A 21,422-nucleotide genomic window follows, 5' to 3' on the forward strand; every position below is an offset into this window, starting at 1 on the left:
GAAACAAGAAAGCTAAGGGCCTAGAATGTGTCTTGTGGGTTATACATTGACTATCGCTGCTCAAAAGTAGAAAAGACACATTGCTGGCTATACGTTGGAAGTAATATCTGATTTGGAAGTAATATCCGAGCAAGGTATTTTCAGAGGTGATATTGATTCATAATTAATTCTATATTATTTTCTTCTGCCACTAATTCCACCTTAAAGTTCTCAGTATTTCTTGGCACCCACTCTTAAATGCATTCAATATGGCACAAGAGAGATGATCCTGGTGCGGCAAATGTGCAGCCGAGTTCCATAGCAAAAGTTCTTTGCCAACATCAAAGCCTACAATTTCATATGTCCAAGTGCATGTTATTCTGAGCCAGGGTTTTCTTTTTCCAGTACCAGGTTTAGTGAAACTGTATTGAAGTGTGTGTGCATGAGTGTGTGTGTGTGTGTGTTTACAAATCACTAACTCTGGCACTAAGCCATCCTTGGCTCTTGGCCATATCCCTCTCATATTCTCCTGTGCCCTTCCTTCTAATGTTCCTGGCGTAACTCACTGTACCTTCATCTTTTTTTCATCAGTTGGTCTTGCCATTGTAAAATAATGAAAGCAGAGTTATCCATTGTATTTTGTGTATGTGTATGTGTGTGTGTGTGAAATAGTTTTGTGAAAACTAATTCTGCTTCACTCCTGCACTTCATATGTTTATCTTCTATAGCCAATATTGTTCAATTCCATATATATATTATACTGCTACATTTTGCTTATTTGTTGTAATCTGAATATACTTGATAATGTAAACTGTCTCTGACCAAATCTTGCCAAAAAAATTCCATAAGTTCACCTTAGGGTCACCATAAATTGGTAACAATTTGATAGCAAACAACAACAACAATGTTAAGAAACCAGTTGGTGTCAAAAAGACTTGTGCTGTAAGACTGTATCTACACATATGGTAAACAGATCTTCCTTGAAATTCTCATATAAGCTATACATTTAAATAGAATGTTCATGCTACCTTATTTTCCTAGGTGTTACAGTCACTTCCTGACTTTTAAGTAAAATCAAAATATTCATTCCCAACACATAAGAACCATATTTTGATGTTCTGGTTAGGAGAAGGAAAAATACAAACCAAAGCGTTGGTATCTTTATATGATACAACCAAAAAAGCTGTATCTGTCTGATAGTGTCATCCTGCTAGTGCAAAACTCTTCCCATTTACAGAAGCCTGTCTTCATCCTTGCACTAGTGTACATCCATTAGTTTGGTCCTTGGTGAGTCATTTCACAAGTGTGTAAACAAGTAATCATTATGATTTCATTAGGCTAAGAGCTACTCTAGACAGCTGAATAGTTGTAATAAATGTTGGGTCATTCTGTTTTCAGATTTAACACATTATAATACCTTGTTCCTCTCTTACATCTAGTTGGGCATTAAATATGCTAAGATTTTGGCATTTCTTTGTTGCTAATTCTAGCAGATTTTAGCACTACCTCAGTCTATAACTTATTCTTTTCTCCCCCTTAAAGTATGGACATGATTTCCCTCCATTCTTGACATCCCTTCCATGAACTTCATTTCCCATATCTTCTTCCCCAGTATGTTCCCTAAACCTGTATGTTATTTCTATTTTCTATTTCATTTTTTAAATTTTAGTTTAAGCTGTTTGTATAGCTATAGCACTGAAGTGTTATTAGGCTGTACCACTGTATCACTAACCCTCTGAAAAGAAGGAAAGGAAGCAACATTTAGTCTGGTAAATAGAAATGCAATGAGGAAATGTGGGTCAGCAGGAAAACGCCATGATAAATATCACACCCCTATTTAAAACATCATCTGCAGAACTACCCAAAAATATAGCAGAAGCAACTTTTTTTTTTCATGCTTCTGGAGTGAAAGAATTGGCCGTCTGCAAGGACTTTGCCCAGGGGACGCCCGGATGTTTGTTTTTTTGTTTGTTTGTTTGTTTGTTTTTGTTTGTTTGTTTGTTTGTTTGTTTATGTTTTACCATCCTTGTGGGAGGCTTCTCTCATGTTCCCGCATGGAGCTGGAGCTGATAGAGGGAGCTCATCCATGCTCTCCCTGGGTGAAATTCAAACCTGGCAGCTTTCAGGTCAGCAACCCAACCTTCAAGTCACAAGGCTTTTATCCCATAAGCCACCGGAGGCAACTGATGCTTGAAGTAATATATAACCACGTGACTCATAGCCATTTCAAGTCATCCACAACATTTGTCCATCACAGACCATATTTCCTCTTTCTCCGAACCCTGCTTCTGCTTCCCCATCCTCACTGCTGGTCTCTATTCTGCTTAATTTCATATTCAGAAAAGGTTTTATGGAATTCGGACAATTTCTTGAAAGATTATCTCATTTGAGTTGCTCTTAAAAAAATATTACTCCTCCTGTTATTTTTCATTTAAACTTTGTTCCCATAACTTTGATATCTCCAGGAGAACTCCCTTTAATCTTCACCATTTCTGGAGAAGTCAAAGAATGAAGTCTTTTTGAGAAAATGGTAGTTGTTTTGTTTTGAGTAGACACAGTCTGTTGAACTGTAATGATATCTTTGTTTTAACAAAGCAAGTAACCAGTTTTATTACTACTTTAAACATTTTGCTTATTATGCTTCTGTTGTTGCTTAACTTGTAAAGAAAAAGGGGGGATGGGCGGTAGGCAACATATATGTTTGTGATAACCACTGGTTATAAATAAATAGAACCCTCCATCTGATATAACAACTTATGTCACCATTTTATCTTTATTTTTTCAAAATATACAAAGGAGTTCAGAGAACTGTTGTGGATACACCATCACTGCAAACAACTGAACCAAATATCCTAAAGGAGTTATGTAGGTTTTGCACTACATTGCTCAAATTGATGTTTGCTGTGAGCCAAGACCTGTGACTTGCCAAGTGTCTCTCTTTTCTTTCACTCTTAAAAAGCGAGGTTACGGCAGGTCTTCTCCTTTCCTCAGCTGGAGCAGCTGCTGCCTTTAAGGAAATGCTGCATGCTCTTGTCAGTAGCTTGACTTTTTTGCACTTTCTTTCCTTCAGAACTCTGAGGGAAAAACACCATACGGTGATTTATGGCACTCGAGTTTCTCAAGTTACTGGATAACTTCCTCCTCAGAGACTTCATTCTGTATAAAGGCCACGCTTCAGTTTCCTGTGCCAAGTGCCCTTGGCACAGGAATTCCTGCACCAAACTCAGTGGTGATGATGAGGTAAGATTTTCATTTAACCTTAAAGTTATATCAACATCCCCATGGTCTGACCCACTCTGAAGCTTTGGGATACTCTCTGGGGCAAAATGTCCTAATTGAGGAAATTGCACAGTTGACCAACTGTAGGACAGGGGCATCAGATCAAGTCAGAAGTTACCCATGCATGGAAACAAGTTTTTCACACATGGAGAGTGCTGTTGGCATACAACTTCCCAAGGGATGGCTCTCGGGACACACAAAATTCCATATATCCAGTGCCACTACAGAGGAAACCCTAAAATGATGAGAAGTGAGATTTTTTTAAAAATTAATTACATGACAAATACAATGAAAAGGATATTAGCTGTAGTATTTCCAAGAGAAGTATAACGTAAAAGCACTACATTATCCAAAGAGAGGGACAAAATCAGCAGAATTGTGTGATGCATCTCTCATTTTTGCCTGTGCCATTTATCTCCTTCCTTCACTCCTCAGAAGAAGAAAGAAAAATATTATGGCAGGGAAAGGACTAAAGTGAAGCTCTTCTTCCAGTTTTCTACAAGAAACATGTGTGTGTTTGGGGAGGGGTGATCTGTTGAAAATTCAGACATGTCACCCTCTTGTCTCCTCCATTACCCATGCCTTTGTAATCTGGAGTTGTATAGTATTACTGCAGCACATGATTCTTCTGGTTTTCCAGCTGAACTCCTTAAACTTTCATCATATATTGGTGATGTTACATTAGTCAATTGCCATTTGTCTTCTTTGCTAGAAATAATATTGCAGTGCTATACTAGTTCACATATGCACGTAGAGGCGATTCAACTGGCAGGCCAACTAAGCACTTGCCTGTGGCGCCATCTTGTAAGGGGTGCCATTGAGGTGCTCCCGGGTGCGTGCGCATGCATATGCACATGCATATTAAGGCGCACGTGGGAGCACCTCACCAGCGCCCCCTACAAGATAGTGCCACCTTCTGGCCGGCCTGGGCTTTCCGGGCAACGTGCGTGCTCTCAACCTGCTTCAACCGGCGGAAGGAAGCGTGCCAGCGTGTGCCTGCCCTGCATGCCGGCGTGCGTGCTTGCCCGCCACCGCCGTCTCCTCCTCCTCCTCCTCCTCCTCCTCCTCCTCCTCAGAGGTGAAGTATTGCAGCGATTGGTTTGGGGGTGCGCCAAAATTCGGGGGGGGAGGCACAAAAATTCTCTTTGCCTACTCTTGAAATTGCCTAGGGATGGCTCTGTGTGCATGTTAAACAAGCAATGCATGCAACATCCAGTGTTTGTATACATAATGACTTACCACAAATTAACTGCCATTTGTTAATGCAGACTATTCACAGATTTGGTTGAGCATAGAGTGAATCAAATTGCAAGTTTCAGTGTGCCACTCATATGTATACTAGCCCCTTTCTGAGAAGTTATTTCCCCTTCATATTATGCTCCATTATTGCTGCATCCAGGGATAAATGTTATGTTACCCCTGTGTAGCTTTATAGCAAATTTATCAGTAATGGCAGGAGATAGTTCTTCAGAACAGTGATGTCTGGCTGAAATCAGGATGAAAATATGAGAAAAAACATTGGGTCAAACATTAACTCTGATTCACTTACCTCTTAGGGTGTAGTGAGATAAGTTTCATGTTGGGATCTTTGGACAAAGAGCAAGTTGCAAAAGTGGTAAGTAAACCTGCGAACTTGCTTGCCAAATAAAGTGTAGACTACTTTCTGTTGTGTAAATAGAGCTGTGGACAAGTGCCTCAGAGCAAAACTCTCCATGCTTCTCTCATAGTGGATGGAGGGACATCCATCCACAGCAACTACAGAGTATGTGTGCCCCATTTTGAGCCCAACTGGCCAGGAACCATCCGGCCTCATGCTGCATAAAGGAGAAGACTTCTATCGTTCTCTTCATATAAACATATATTTGAATATCCTGGTATATGGATGAACTGTTAATGGTGTGTGACTAATTTTAATCAGTTGAAGCAGTCTACAAATATAAATTGGATAAAAAAAACATAGATATGCAGTTTTGCTTTTCCACATGTGCGTTATTAATGGAGATACAGAACTTTACATTTTCCTATTATGGCATAAAATATTTAAACATGTGAATAAATTTAAGAAAGCTAAAATAAAAGAATCATTTTATTGCAGATGCATCATTTTTTCATTTTGTTTATTTGCATTACAAAATTAACAGACATATAGATAACAAAGAACACTTTTTCCAAACAATATAGTAATGGATTCAATATATTTTTTAAAGCTACTTGAATTGTACATTGGGACAGTGAAGGCATTGGTGGAGGGAATTGACTGAATGATTGTATGTTGTAAAGAAGCTTGGAACCTATATCTCTCTGAGTCTGGGAACTGGAAATATCCATAATAGTGTGATGGTGAATCTGCTTTGAATTTTAGTCTGAAGTTTAAAGGAGCCCTCCAAGGTGCTAAAATATTATCCCTAAGATAGGTTCATGCTTGGAGAGCTGCTTCAAAGTTCAGAAAAAAACCTGGAGCAGATTCATCCCTCCACTGACATGGAAGATACCAGTCCCCATGGCCTCTGCATAATGGACACTGCATTGCCCCTCACCAAACTGGAGTCTACCATTCTCTAAGAGTAACAGAAGAATGGTTAAGAACATTTTAAATCCTGTTGAAGTCAGCTATATTGTCACTTTGTTCTATGAAAATTAATGGGCAAGGATGACTCTCCTTTATTACAATTGCTTATAGAATGTAAATAGAGTTGTGGGCATTGAATCATATTCAGCTCAGTTTCACTGGGGAAAGTGTTTGAATTTCCAATAGACCACAATGCCTCCTAAAACCCAATTCCAGAAGGTCTCTATGATTTTGGAAGAGCTTTGAGGAATTCTTGGGTCTGCAGTAGGAAGAGGAGGTCATCCTCCTCCCAGTTCTACTGAATCCTACTGTTCCACCATGGAAAGACCATGTTGGCTAGTATCCTATGTCATTTTAAATCATTATTTTTACAAGACTAATTTGAACTGAATTAAATTCATGGAAATAATGTTCCACCCAGTTGACCAATTTAGAGAAGGCTCATGCTGATACAAAGAGGGAGGAAGGGACTCTCATTAAACACAACCAGATGAGGCAGCAGGTAGCTGTAGTTTTCCTTAATGAAAATTTAAAGAGAGTACATGAAAATGATATTCTCCAATCCAAGAGAATACTAAGTTAAGGACATTCAATTACAACCGAGATCCAATTTAGCACTGAAGAAGTATTGTTTGTTGATCAGGATTTATTGCCTGAAATGAACTGTTAGGATGGTGACTAGCAATATAATTACTTTTTGCAGCACACCATGGCAGCACTGTTTATATTTATTTAATAGACAAGACAATATGTTCTGTGGGTTCTTTTTTCCAATCGTGCCATCAAGCACCAAAAGAAGAGGGTTTTAATGAAATAAATGTGAATGTATTACTATTGTACAATAAAAGAACGCCAACCCCCCCCCCCCCCCCGCGCAAAAAAACAGGAATCTAGAGAGGATTTAAAAACACCCAAAACAATCATCAGGACTTCCTCAAAAGCAACAGTAATCAATAATAAATAACCAGGGAACGTATGAATGTTTTTATCCCTGAAAAGGCTTTTGACTAGGATATGTTAACATATTATTCATTAGTGTCGTTTAATATTTTATACAAAATCATGCAAAGGGGATTTTTAGCAAGTGATGGAATTAGGTGCTATATACAAGATGCTAAAGAGAACATAATCAAATTGGGACAAAAGGAATAATAAGGCTTTCTTCTATGTATGCTAGAAGAAATTTAATTTGGAGTTTGAAGGTGGTTGTCCACATCAGGCCATGTGTTAATTACTGTCACCAAACATAAAAATGAATTAATGTGTGGTGGTGGGGGTGGCATATTTCATGCGGAAAAACTCCCAGGCTCCATCTTATTTATTTATTCTTTCCCTTTGGCACAATTGTTCAGGAGATATTAAGTAGCCGGGCCTGGAAGGATTTCCACCTGATACCTTAGAGAGCTCTCGCCGACTGAAGTGGTATATTGTTTCAGTATAAGTTATATCAAATCTCTTGCGTTAGTTGGACCTGCAAGAAAACTTTGAAACATGCCATGCTGCTGGTTGCTCTTCCAGCCAAGCTGGCCTTCTTAAAGGAAGTTCTGTTCTGTGTTGTACCCTCCCCAGAGAGGCAGCTTTCTATTTCTACAAAAGAGCATACTTGGTCTTTATTAGCTGTTAGTTAGGATGAGTCCCACCTTGGGATTCTTCTCCCTAAGCTTTTTATTTTCTGAAAACATTGTGTACTCTGAACTTCTGGTTCCACTTGTGCACACTGATACCTCTTTTCTTGGTTATTCCAAATCTCCAAATGCCATCAAACAGGCCATTTGAGTTTTCCATTTCTCTGTTCACTCCATCCGAGATAGAACTTCATGCATTCTTCTCTTTGTTCAGGGCAATCCTGTTACATTGAATTGACCAGAAACATCTTTATGAGGCAGAGCAATTCATTCATGCATCAGAACTTGCAAGAACTGTCCAACTAGCCATTGTGAGAGAAACACATCCAAAACAGAAGGGGTTCTAATGTAATTCAGCAAACTAGCTCTAACTCTGAAGTGATTTTCAATTGCTGAAGACAGCACTGATTCCAAAGAAGAGAAGGTACAGCACAGGACAGAATTGCATGTTCCTACGCTTATTGATTTCAAATGTTCAGAAGCCATAATTCAGCACAGAATTAGTTATTCTGGAAATAAGTTGAGACTGTACCTGGCCCTAAGTTGAATGGTAGCCAATGAGTTTAAGGATAAGGAAAGCTCTCCCTAGCCATAGAATCTGCATCCATGGAATCAGCCATCCGTGGCTTGAAAATATTCAAAAGAATTTTATATAAGGGGCATGGGTTTTTACACTATTGTATATAATGGGACTTGAATATGATATAGTACCAATGGGGAATACAGGAACCAAACCACAGCAGATACCAAGGCCCCACTGTACTTTAAATAGAAATGAACACAGATTTCTGTCCTGAAAATAACTACATTCAGAGGAAAGAAACCATTTATGTTACACTTCATAATTCTGTTCAGATTATGATTCTTTGTACATCTGAGTACACAGAGTGAAACCATGAATATGCCCAAATGGTTCTGACCTTCGTGAGCTTAAACAAACCTCTAGAGAAGTCCCCACACAGAGGCACACACATATAAGAGATGATATAGGTGTACATACCCTCTGATCAGATAGTTGACTGAATGCACCAAAGGCAGGGGAAGCAAGGTCTCCTTCACTCTAGCCATGTGGATGATGTTGCCATTGGAATATGCCTTCTGCCTCTAAAATAGCTCCATAAAAAAACATTATGCCCACTGTGATCCTTATATTTTTGGGCTCTGTTAGAAACTGCAAACTTGGAACCTTTTTTTCTTTTAAGGACAAAAAGCATTTGGACACAATGTGTACTATTCATAAAAATGCTACTCCTGTTAACTGATGTATCTATGCAATTCATGCTTTAACAGCTTTTTATTTCAAAGAAATCACTAACTAATCACATCTCAGCCTTTTTTTAAAAAAAATCCACTTATTCAGAAAAGTGTCCCTGGGGAAAATGTAGTGTGTTATCAGAAATTTTTACCCAAGATCATTAGTGCATATTACAAACCAATTGAAACTGTGTATTTTCTTTACAGATTACTTTTAACTTTACAGCTGTTGTAAAAAAAATGACTGAGTGATTTAATTTACTTAACCTGTCTACAAATTGCTCCAATGAGCAAGAGTCTCTGATTGCATTTACCACAAAAAGCACAGATAACTATAGGTAAGAGAGATGTTTTTCTTGATCATACCAGATCATACCAGGGCGGTGGAGAGCTTAGCGGAGATTAATGTTTTCCTTATTATTTAGAAAATTGCACTGAAAGGAAGGTGGCTTTATTTTGTTGGTAGCTTAGAGAGAATAATGCCATGTTGTCTTTCTCTTAACAACCAGTTAGACACAAGAATAGCAATCAGATTAGTATTTCCTTTGAGACTATAGTGTGCATATTTCTTTCTAATCCCAGGTATGTTTACTAGAATAAAGAAATGATACCTGGCATTAGAAAAGGCTCTTTTATATATATTCAGCACTCACATAGCATGCTTTGTTACAAATTGCCATTGCTACCTTGAGTGAAATTTCCACATAGGATCATTAACTAATAAAATAATAAAGAAAATACTTTATTTAAAGACTGCCCTCTCTCCCCGAGGGGACTCAGAGCAACACGGTGTGTGTTCCAATGGAATTCCTGCGTTTTCAGTCAATTGGTCAGTCACACCATGGTGGATCTACCTGGTGAATCACGAGTGTCCACACTATGCTTTTGTTTATGTCCTTTTTCTGGATTCTTTTTGAGGGTGCAAAGTGAAAAGTAAAAAAAAAATGTAAAGGAGATGCCTTTATTCTAACCCAGACTTATTGTGCATCTAGCTCAGTACTCTCTACCCTGGCAATACTGGATGGCCTTTCAGGGGTTCAGGCAGAAAGGTCTTTCCCATCAGTTGGTCTCATTGGAGGTACCAGGAAAAGAACCTGTGTCCTTTCAGATCCAGAATAAGCTATTCTGCACATCGACTGTGTCCTGTCCCTAAGCTTGAGCAAAATCATCGGATCCCTTGTAATTCAGATTAAAAACGGATTTAATCTGACTTGTGAATGTGGTTCCGATGCAGGTTACCATGTCAGATCTAACCCGCGATTTCGAAGCATTCTAGCCAAATGTTTGTAATGGCTTCAAAATTTGATCAGAATTTATTATTATTATTTTAAAAAATTAATCCAAACAAACTTGTTTGGGAGCGGAGCGCAGGCTAACATGGCCTTGCCTCCCTGACCAATCGCAGTGCATGTTAATGTAAGGGGAAGGGGTTTGTACGTGCTCCACGTCCCATACGTGCCTCCTTGAAAAGCGCCTGTGGTGGAGTGCCATGAGGCATTTGGCGTTGGGGCGTCGGAGCGGGTGGTTGGGTCTGGCTGGCTGGCTTTGGAGTGTCTTGCAGCACCATCCATTGCAGCCATTGAAGAAAAGGGGGGGGGGTTCTTTTAAAATTTTAAAAATAAATAATTAGAACTTAACTGAAGAAAAGAGGGGGTTTGGGGAAAAGGTGTGGGTTGTTTGGGAGAGGGAGATTGGGCCTCGCTGGCTTTGGACAGCGGTTAGTTTGGAGCAGCTTACTGCACCATTGGAAGGGCAAAGGGGCTCCTTTTATTTTTCTTATAAAATCTTAAAAATAAAAATTAGTAGAAGTTCACTAAAGTAAAGTTTTTTGGGATTGGGAGGGAGAAACTTGAAAGCATTTTTTAATTAAATAGCGGGGGCCGGGAGAGGCACTCAAATGCCAAGCATGCCTTCCTCGTTTTGCATGTGTGTTGGGTACAGGTTTAGGTTAGGGTTACTCTCTGGCTGCACATTCTCTGCCACTGGACAAATTCAAGTCCCTCCCTGCTTTCCTGCATTTACCACAGTTGGTGTGTGTTTGTTTGCTTGCCAGAAGTACTGTGATCCCCATCGCTCCTCTCACAGTAACCCAGGTAGGCACTTCCCAGGTGGGCCGCTCCATGTCTGGAGCCTTCCACCACGTTACATTCCCTGCCTGGCTGCTGGGACAAATTCAAGTTCCTCTCTGCCTTGCTGCCTTTGCCACAGTTGGTGTGTGTTTGTTTGCTTGCCAGAAGTACTGTGATCCCCATCGCTTCTCTCCCAGTAACCCAGGCACTTCCCAGGTGGGCTGCTCCACGTCTGGAGCTTCCCGGATGACAGCACATTGCACATTGTGGCAGCACTGTGTCCACCAATTTCATGGAGCTTCGGCCACAAAAACAAAGGTTCCCAAGTAGAACAAGGACTTTTAAAGTAAAGTCCTTGTTCTATGAAACAGGAAATAAGACTTTCAAAGCAGAAACAGATTTCTGCAATTATTAAAAAATGGTTTCTTATATAAGCTATGAAAACTTGCCAAAACTCAGAGGATAAGGGAATCATTCTGCAGTTTGGTGAGCTAGCAGTGTTAAATGTGTTCTACCACTGTACCAAATTCGATCAGGATAGCTCAAAAAATGAGCGCAGGAGAGTCCTGTAAATTTCCCCCAGTGCTGTTTTTTGCGATTGCGCATGCGTGTCTGCCATTAACGAAGTAATTACTAATATTCCGAATTCTCAGAAAGTTCTGAAATTTTTGGTTCAAAAACCAGAAATAAAATTAGAAATGAAGCACCAGCGCCCTCTACTTTGAAAGTGAGTATTGAACCATTTTTTTCATGGATTGCACATGCCTAATATCTACATTGACCAGTTAGGTTGGTATGATACTAGCAAAGGAGGACGTGATTTCAATGTGGGGATGATTACATGGGAAGCACTGGGCCTGAATGGTGCTTACATGCACTGAAGAGGTTGGCTTCAACCTGGTTCCACCATTTGCAGTATCCACAGCTTTGTGGCCATGGAAGATTCAATTCCAATGTGCATGTGTGGATCACTGGAGCATCCATCCCTCTATAAGTTTCCCATGTGATATGGTTTACACTTAGGCATGCTGATGAGCATTACAAGCTCTTTTTCAAGATATCCCCTGATTTTGTTTATCCCACTTTAAAGTCATTTAAAGTCATTTATGTTAATGTTATGCACATTCACAACATGCTTCATGTAAATACCATGGTCTCAAGTTGCTTTCAAACTGCATGAAGTGATCAGTGTAGATGTGCCCACATTCTCTGTTTATGGCTAAGTTTCATTGGTTTCACTGTTGCCCATTTTGAGGGTATGGACAGCTTTTAATCTGCCCCATCATCCCATCAATTAAGAAGAATATTGAAGGAGATTGTTACTGCAGTATTTGAGAAGATGGCTAGCAAAAAACAGGGATTTAGAAACTAGAAAGGTTACTTGACAATAATTTCTGGGGGGGCTTGATATGTTCTACCCCATTCCTGTGATTCCCATGAAGGAATTCCCAAACATTGTCAATGAGAAATGCAGAGTTTCTAGGAACAGACAGGAATTTTTTATTTTGTCCTCAAAAGCAAAGCCTCTGAGTGCAATGAAAACTTAACCTATACTAAAAACCTATATCAGTTATCAATTGACAGTGACTCCAGGGAAAGTATTAAAACTCTCTCCTTCTAACTGTGCACACAGAGCCCTTTGTGAGAAAACCCATGGTGGTTAGAAAAGCTAACAAGGACCAAACTTAACAGGGCACAAATGAAGTAACATGACACAGGGACTTGCTACAAGAGGCACTTCAGATATTCCACCTCAGAATGAAGGTGAGTGATTACTTCTTTGAATGTGCAACTGAAATACAAAGTAGGTCATGACTCAACCTTATAGTCCACACTGTGAATTCAGAAATCTTTGTTTTATTCTGTCATCACAAATAAGAAGCTCTTTGTAACCTTTTTTCTGTTCAACTTGGGCTAAGTTGAAATAGTAGAAGCACCTAGAACAAAATTTGTGACTAAAAACAGGGGTCGGCCATATACAATGGGGTCAAATTATAGGAAAGGAGATTTCACTTGAACATTACAAGAACTTTCTGACAGTAAGAGCTGTTCAACAGTGAAATTATCTGCCTCAAAGTGTGGTGGAAGCTCCTTCTTTGGATGGATGTCTTTTGTCTGGATGTCCACCTATCAGAGGTGCTTTGTGCTTTTCCTGCATGGAAGGGGGGTGGACTAGATAGCCCATGTGGTCTCTTCCAACTCTATTATTCTATCATGTTGTTGAGGACTGAGTAATTTTATGCAGGCTGTACTCTGTAATGTTACCCAGTGTTTCTCCTTCCCAAAACTGCACTCATTCCAAAGACTCCTCCATGAAATAATGAAATTAACTGAGCTAAAATTAACAAGAAACTGAAGTTCTGACTCCATATTTCATTTCCACCCACACACAGCCCTAACACCCAATTCAAATGTTTAGTTATCATCATGCTATCTTCCACTATGTGTTGGTTTGTGATTAATGCTCTTTCATAAATCAAGCATAAGTAAGGAGAGCAGGAGCAGAAATAATCCTGAATGGTAAACGGCTGCACAGTAAAAAGGAGAGTGTGCTGCAATTTAGAATGATAATTTATTATTTTGGTAAGCAGCAGTCATGCACATGGGCCTTATGATTCAGTTCCACTGAGCCAAGTTCAACTAATTAGATTCAACGAACAACATAGTGTATTACAAAGCCAATAACTGACAGCTGTCAAGGTTCTCACTTTCAAGGTTTATTTTGCAACCTTGTTATGCACCACTTGTGCCCATCTTAATTAAGAATGTAAAAAAATGCATATATTGATACATATCATGTTGTTGGCATTGCTTGACTTCTCAGCTCAAATATACCAATCAACAACGTTCTCTTAAACCTACCTTCAGAGAAAAACAATCTTACCGGATCCTTTTCTGTATCTTTTTCTTGAATGATGTCACCTTCAACACAGGATTTGGAGGAAAGATATCTCAAATGTGCTGATTCAATGCACTCAATTCTTCGCATGTTATAGAGCAACTATTCTCACATCTCTGCTAGGCCACAAGTTGGGGAACTGTGGGTGAGCTGTCTGCAGAAATGTTTGTTGTGTGAAACGATGGTTCAAAATCATGGAACTGCTCCCTGCCCTTCTAATTTAGTGCAATAGCACTAATCTGGCACTGTAGCTCCCATCAGATAGGCTATCAATGTTAATTTAATGAGTATCTAATTGGCATTATGCACAGCTGGGAATTAGTACAGCCTTAGCTCTCATGTTTAAAGGCAGTGAGTGAATCATATTGTTTTAATGTGCAACCTACAAAAGTGGCACATGTTCAGTTTTACATCAAGCTTGGATTCTTTCCCCGTATTACCATTGGTGTAAAAAGCCAGAACCAAGTCTGTTTCATCTTCTTCTTTTGCCCTTCCTGTTGGTTTTGTCCAACCACATGAGATTTGAAAAAGCTGTTTACCCACTGGTCCCAATGTCTTTTACAACGGTTTCGTTGTTGAGTTGCTCTATTTCACTGTTACACAACAACGCTTCACCTGAAACAGACTAAAATGAAATATTAAAACTAGTAAATTAATTGCAGAGTGTAGTGCCCTTGACAGACTAAAGATATGCAATCTTACATGCTTTTTCTAAGGAATAAGGGCTCCTTCACACTATAGAATTATATTGATATGATTCCAATTTATCTGTTGCAATTCATTCCTTTGAAATTGTGGTATTGGTAGTTAAGGAAAAGGAACTAAGAATTCTCAGCCAGAGTGTTGTAGTGCCTCGCTGAACTGCAAACTCCAGGATCCCATTGGGTTGAGCCACAATAGTTAATGTGAAATAATAGTACAGCAGACTCTCAGTTAACTGGCACCCATGCGAATTCGTAAATGCCAGATAAATGTTGTTTCTGATTATTTGAGAGTCACTATTAAAAATAGGCCTAATACCATATCCCATACTACACATACCATACACTCATATTGCCTTGATATTAATATTGAAATACAGTCAATAAAAGCAAATCAAGAAAACTTAACTTAGTAATATCATAGTTTTACTGTAATATAGAAACAGCTTTGCTTCACTACAAATGTTTTATTTTAATTTTATTTGAAGTATTTCTTCAATTTTTGAAGGTTGCTTGAGAGTTCAAGTTACTTGTGTTTTTGCTGAACTGAGAGTCTATTGTACCATAACTATGTATTGTGGATGAGCCCCAAGCCCTCTCAAGTATTGTTGGATTTACATCTGAATAAATATGCATAGAAATCAAGCACCAGAGCCCCCAGTGGTGCAATGGGTTAAACCCTTGTGCCTGCAGGACTCTGGGGAGTGGAGTGAGCTCCCATCTGTCAGCTCCAGCTTACCACACAGGGACATGAGAGAAGCTTCCCATGGGATGGTAAAATGTCCTTGCAAACCACCAATTTTTTCACACCAGAAGTGACTTGCAGTTTCTCAAGTCACTCCTGACACAAAGAAAAATGTGGGTTATGCTCCTGCTTAGTGTTTTGTAATGGAGCAGCTCCAGGACTACTTTCACACTGTATAGTTACAGCACTGTGATTCTACTTCAGCTGTGGTGCCAACATCTGGTGGAATTCTGGAATTTGTAGTTTGGAAAGGAATGCCTTTAATTCTCAGCCAGGGGGCTCCTCTGGTGCCTCTGACCAAACTACAACCCCCGGGATTCCATAGGATGCAGACATGGCAGTTAAAGTGGAATCATAGTGCCATAACTGAGCAGTGTGAAAGGGCTCCGGGTGAGGAATAATGCTTGAACTGATGCTTGGATGCAGAATCATTTTCAGTCCCCATCCCTGAAATATTTGACAGACATGATGTGAACAACGTTACTCAGATATCTTGTTCAATTTTTTTCCATATCAAATCTGGGGTGTTACTTATCACAAGCAAAAGTACTTTATTAAATTACACAGAGAAAAAAATCAGGCAGGAAGACCAAAACACTGCCAGATTGAAATGATAAGCATGAAGAAGATAAACAAGAGTTAGGTAGGAGTTCAAAACTCTTGGCTAAAATTCAGAATTGGCCAATTATTTCCTCTTAATTCAACATTCCAAAAATACTGCGCCCAAAGCCAAGAATGATGCAGCTTTGTGACAAGGAGGAGACGACTCATCACACAAGTGTGCCTAAGAAAGGCCTTCTGGCTTCCGGCATCTAGCTTCATGCAAACATTTCTTGGATGTACTTAAGACAGATAGTTGGAAGCAGCCCTAAGTTTCCCAGAAGGCACAGCTCTTTTTTAAAAATGAGGCATACGTATTATAGTGCAATTTAAGAATAAATTACCCAATTCTAGTCAGACTGAAACTATATTCTCTGTGCTCTTAAGATTTTAATATTGCTTAAATGGAAATCAAATTTAATCTTCATTGCGACACATAGTAATTAATACTAGCACAGTCAGCTAATACTTATATACCAGTGTATGCATGTGTGATACCTTGTGTTTCTGCAGCTCTAAAGCACATTTGCACCTGGAATTAAACATGTAACAAGGAAGTAAATTGTATGAACTATTCCTACAATGGCATAATCCTTGCCCTATACTACACATGACTGCTAATAATTACAGTAGAATCTCACTCATCCAACATAAACGGGCCGGCAGAACGTTGGATAAGTGAATATGTTGGGTAATAAGGACGGATTAAGGAAAAGCCTATTAAACATCAAATTAGGTTATGATTTTACAAATTAAGCACCAAAACATCATGTTATACAACAAATTTGACAGAAAAAGTAGTTCAATATGCAGTAATGCTATGTAGTAATTACTGTATTTATGAATTTAGCACCAAAATATCACAATGTATTGAAAAAATCTACTACAAACATGTGTTGGATAATGTTGGATAAGTGAGACTCTACTGAACTCCCAAATAAACAAACTTGCAGTTACAATCAAGATCTAAAAGTAACATCTAAAATTACTGCTGTATAGACTTTTAGAAAGTTACTTTTTGGACCATTGGCCATGCCAAGGGTTTCTGGAACTGTAGTCCAAAAAAGTTACTTTCCTAGACATTGAAGCTATATGACTGCTAAGTACTATGGCTAAGCTGAATGAACACTGTGTTTTATGCCTATTCTTTGCTTGTTTTTACTGGAAAAGCAATCTTTTGGCAGCTGTGCGTTAGAATGGAAGAGTAACCAGAAGATAAGAAAAGGTAGCTCAGCCTTGGCTCTGCCTGGCATTGTACAATCAAAACTGTACACATTACCAGTGTTTAAGTCTACCTGTGAAGAGAAAAAGAAAAAGAAGTGAATGGGACATTGAGAAAAATGGCTTCGACTAGTTGAAGAAATGATAGAACATTTTGTCCACCTTTTCAGGCAGCCTGCTCAGGTGGACATGTAAAGGAAGGAAGCATGGAACATCATGCATTGTCTACCATTGGGATCAAATGAAGTTCTCCAGAAGTTGTTGACATTCAAAATCTGTAACCAGCATAACCAATAGTAAGAATGCTAGGAGTTCTGCTCCTATGATATCAAGAGGGCTACACGATTCCCATCCTGAACTAGTAATTAGGCCCTTATGTAAATTAAGGTGTACTGTAGTCAAGGAAATTGATTTCTTAGGACATATATTTGGGAATAGAGTATCAATCCCTTTAAAGTTGATTAGACTAAGGACTGAAAGAGGTTGCTTTTTGATAGAGAAAAAGAATAAACCAAAATAGGCATGTATTTAGGAAAGGATTATTTTTTAAAAAAAATATTCAAACTATATATATAATTAATTGCATGAACAGAATTTATCAAAATGTACAGTTTTGCTATGTAGGTGAAGAGTGTGTGTGAAAACTTTCTCTGCCATAGTCCTAAACAAAATGAACTTTTTGAAGCCACTTGCATTTTAATTTTCAAAGCTACCATTAGCACCAATGGAATCATCACCAGTTGTGCATGTGGTATATGGCAAGAAGTGACACTGAGACTCTGGTAGACAGAAATCACCTAACACTTTTGCCCAATGAAGAAGCCATTGGAGCTGCATTAGGAAGAAAGAGAATAGGATTTTCATTCTTCTCTTCCCCCCCCCCAACACAATCCCCAACATTACATCTATTCTACATAGTTGTCAGATCAGGAAGACCCACGTTTTTATAACTCGGTCTATGGCATGATACCTAAGTCCAAAGGTAGCCTGGGCACAAAGGTGAAGAACCCATGGTATCAGAGAAGACTCCAGCCCCAGGACCACTGGAGAGTTAGACACCTATAAAAGATCAGAAACCCATGAATCTGAGGTCCCAGAGCCCAGCCAGCATTGGTGGTCATTGTATTTAGGCCCAGTGCAAGGGTGACATGTCCTTTTGCAAGAGCTCCACAGGTATCTAAATCCAATAAACAAATCCCAACTGCATCAAAAGCTATTTCATATGGGGAATCCACAGGAGCATTTTTTCACAGCATGCCAAGGACCAGTGCCATATTTGTGCCCATTGGCTACAATTGTTTCTTTCATTTCTAGAAATGTTCCAATGACTGACAACCAATGGCTCAGGGGTGAGGATTGGTCAATGGACCACCATTTTGAATAGCACTGGTTTAGGCCAAGAAGAATAAAAGGTCTCTGTTCTGCTTCAGATTTTGCAAGAACAAGGTGCTCACTAGGAACTGTCCAAGGTGCTGCCTTGCCTGGCCCTCTTCTGCCACTCCTTCAAAGGGCTAAATCCAAGTACTGTGTTACAGTGTTGAGTATTACAAGCATTACAGATTCTGGTACCCTAAATGCTTTTGAAAAGGATTCTTTTTTTAATATTTCCTACATCCCAGTCACTCATCACAATGACCATAGCTCAAGAGATAAGCATGTGGGTATGAATTTAGCCTTAATTCACATAGACAATTGAGATATTAATTCTTCTTTAGTCCACCTCCATCATCTTATGGAATCAATATGTCATGCACTATTGCAGTGGTTCTCAACCTGCTCCTCAGATGTTTTTGGCCTACAACTTCCAGAAATCCCAGACAGTTTACCAGCTGTTAGGATTTCTGGAAGTTGAAGGCCAAAAATATCTGGGGATCCCAGATTGAGAACCACTGTTCTACTGACTGCCAAAATTTGCTAAGAATGTGACATGAAGTGGCATGATTCAAGGATTTAAAGCTCACTATCACAATACAAACTAATAATCTGTGGCAAATATGCTACCATATTGCTTGACTGAGAAAAAGACAAAGGCCCTATGTCAAAAAGGAATTGTTACAATTTCTCTGGCTGACAGATGCATGTATCAAGCATAGTCATGCATAAGCAATGCTACACTCTGCTCATACTGCCAGTTTCTCACAAGGATTTCATTGGAACTTGCTGGCCTTTGTCATGGACCTTTTGGACCTCTGTGCCCTTTAGTATAAGGTACCACTCACTGCTTTCTGTGCACTCATTACAATGTACAATTTAGGCTTCAAGATTCTCTCAGACAATGCATACAGTATTATGACACATATAACCATGTGGCTGGGCTCAGAAATTCTCATCTGCTGTATATAAATTTGTCTTTGTTTGATTCTTTATGTCAGCTATGCTCACTGAAGGTAAATTTACTTCATTTCTCAGCAGTATCACAGAAAAAGTTCTGTTAGGACTTAGAATTGGGATCTTGTTTACTTTGGGCAACTATTCAGACTCCCTCTGCCTGCATATTTTTAAAAAAAATTAAAAAATCAATTTTAGGGGGTAATTCAGATAATAATGCAAAATGGATTCTATCACCAAGGAAGTTCATGTTGGATAAATTGGGAACAAAGGAGTTCTGATATCCTTCAGCCCATATTACTAGAAAAGCTGGAAATGCACTGCAAGAAAATAATAATAGAAATTAAAAGTTTTGATTAGAAGATTTGATTATAGAACAAGAGATGAAGTGATCCATATTGTGGCCCAAATTCTGCCTGAAATGGACTTGATTTCCACACTGAGATCTCCATACACTTCTTATCAAAGGAAACCTTTTCCACTATATTTTACTTTAACAACTTCAGTGTGAAAACATGAATATCTGAAAGGTGAAAATATGATTCTGTAAACATCCTGAAGTGTTGTGTGCTGTGCCTCTGTTTGGGAGGCAACCGCTCACTGAGAGAGACATTCAGATACAATCAAAGGGGATCTCAGCTTCATTGAGCTCTCACACGACAGCTTGGATCATTTCAGATCTCTTCCAGCAGAAACAAAATAGCATCAAAAGCAGGAAGTCTCCCCTCCCCTCACACACTCACACACACACACATATACCTTACTTCTAAGGATGAAAACACAACATCATTAGTCAAATTTACTCTGAACTTCTACCTCTACATGTTGATTTGCACTCAGGTTAAGTAAATATATCTTTCCATCACAGTAAATAATGTAAAAAGCCTATCAGTAACTTAATTGCTTAACGAATGATACAACGTAGGCTGTAACAACTGTTTTTGACTATAACAATGAAGTCAGGAGCCTTTCAAACAACAACAACAATTCATATTATAGCTTGGTTGGTAAAGAAATCTATTCCCTGTAGAAATTTTGGTTAGAGAAAAACATCAATCCCAGGTTTTTTGAAAAGCAACTCAAAGTGAAAAACAGCCCATCAAACAATTTTAGAGACAGACAAACATGATTTTTTTTCATGTTGATTGAAGATATTTTCTCTCGCGCTTATGCATTTATAGAAAATTCAGTCTGACAAGCGATGACTCTATAATAGGAGTGAAATCTGTGTGCTAGACTTGGGAACCCTGACAGTTAAAACAGCAGGTAGCTTCAAAAATGAGGAACAAATGTTCATCATGGAAGTCAGGAAGAAATATTTCAACCTCATGTACAGTATTTCCTGCTATACCTACAACAATGGATTTTATCCATCCACACTCTAGATTTGACTTGAGGAAGTCTTGTGCAGAAGGTTTTCCCCTTGATATACAAGACCGCATGATATTTAGGCTCTTTCAATTCTGAATTATATTTTTAATGCAATCTTCAAATGAGATAAATGGTAGAAGAGGAGAATACTAATGAACTAGCCTAAGAAATCCTGCACTAAGGAAAAGGAATGGATGGTATTTTTAAAGAAACCAAAAATAGCAGTTGAATCTTATTTCAGTAGTGGTGATGAAACAACATCCTCTATAAATGGGCGCAAATGATAACTTAGGGGACATAGTACATCTGCCTAGAACACATACCTCTTTTCTCTGATAAGAAAAATGTCCAAAAGACTCCTGTGCCGTCATCCAGCATCTGTTTTTGGTTTGGGCAACAGGACTTGTGCTGAGAAGACAAGGAGGATGGATGTGAAAAGAAACCATGGCCAGGGGCAGAATACATGCTGTGTATAAAGAATAGGTTCAGTCCTCAGAATGTCCAGTTTTAAAAGTGATCTGATGCAGAAACACTACAAACTACTGCTTGAGACCTTGCAGAATTGCTGCAATTCAATGTAGCATGACCAGGTTAGAAAAGCCAATGGTCTGATTCAGAAAGAGGAAACTTCCAGTTTCTGTTTCATATATAAATAATGAGTAGAGTGGCAGCAGAACATCAACAGAAGTGAAAAAATGAAAGTATTTCTCAAAGAAGAGCTCACTGATAAGTCTTCCACCACAGTCCCAGATATAGCCTCTTGTTTCCTCTTTCTCCATCTA

The 21,422-nt window shown here is 38.9% G+C and overlaps 2 long non-coding RNA genes across 17 annotated transcripts in view; both read right to left on the minus strand.

The window, feature by feature from the left end:
* LOC103279704 (uncharacterized) overlaps positions 1 to 21,422 on the minus strand; it is a 158,779-nt gene that overhangs the window by 98,724 nt on the left and 38,633 nt on the right. For 9 of the 14 annotated variants that reach the window (XR_506936.3, XR_506937.3, XR_010004329.1 and 6 more), the window contains exon 3: positions 20,996 to 21,048. The exons of the other annotated variants lie outside the window; for them this stretch is intronic. This is a non-coding gene — a long non-coding RNA (uncharacterized LOC103279704). Of the gene's footprint in view, positions 1 to 20,995; positions 21,049 to 21,422 lie in introns of those variants that run through there. 14 annotated transcript variants of the gene reach the window in all.
* On the minus strand, positions 5,327 to 21,003 carry LOC134297548 (uncharacterized). Of its 3 annotated transcripts, XR_010004337.1 has the most exons (3): positions 20,964 to 21,003; positions 17,912 to 18,000; positions 5,327 to 17,015 (listed from the first exon to the last, which is right to left on the minus strand). It is a non-coding gene; the product is annotated as an uncharacterized LOC134297548 (long non-coding RNA). The 3 variants fall into 3 exon arrangements; XR_010004336.1 differs by having other exon boundaries at positions 5,327 to 18,000; positions 20,964 to 20,997; XR_010004338.1 differs by lacking the exon at positions 20,964 to 21,003 and having other exon boundaries at positions 17,882 to 20,957.

The sequence above is a fragment of the Anolis carolinensis genome, chromosome 3 (genome assembly GCF_035594765.1).
Source record: "Anolis carolinensis isolate JA03-04 chromosome 3, rAnoCar3.1.pri, whole genome shotgun sequence".
NCBI classification, from domain to species: domain Eukaryota; kingdom Metazoa; phylum Chordata; class Lepidosauria; order Squamata; family Dactyloidae; genus Anolis; species Anolis carolinensis.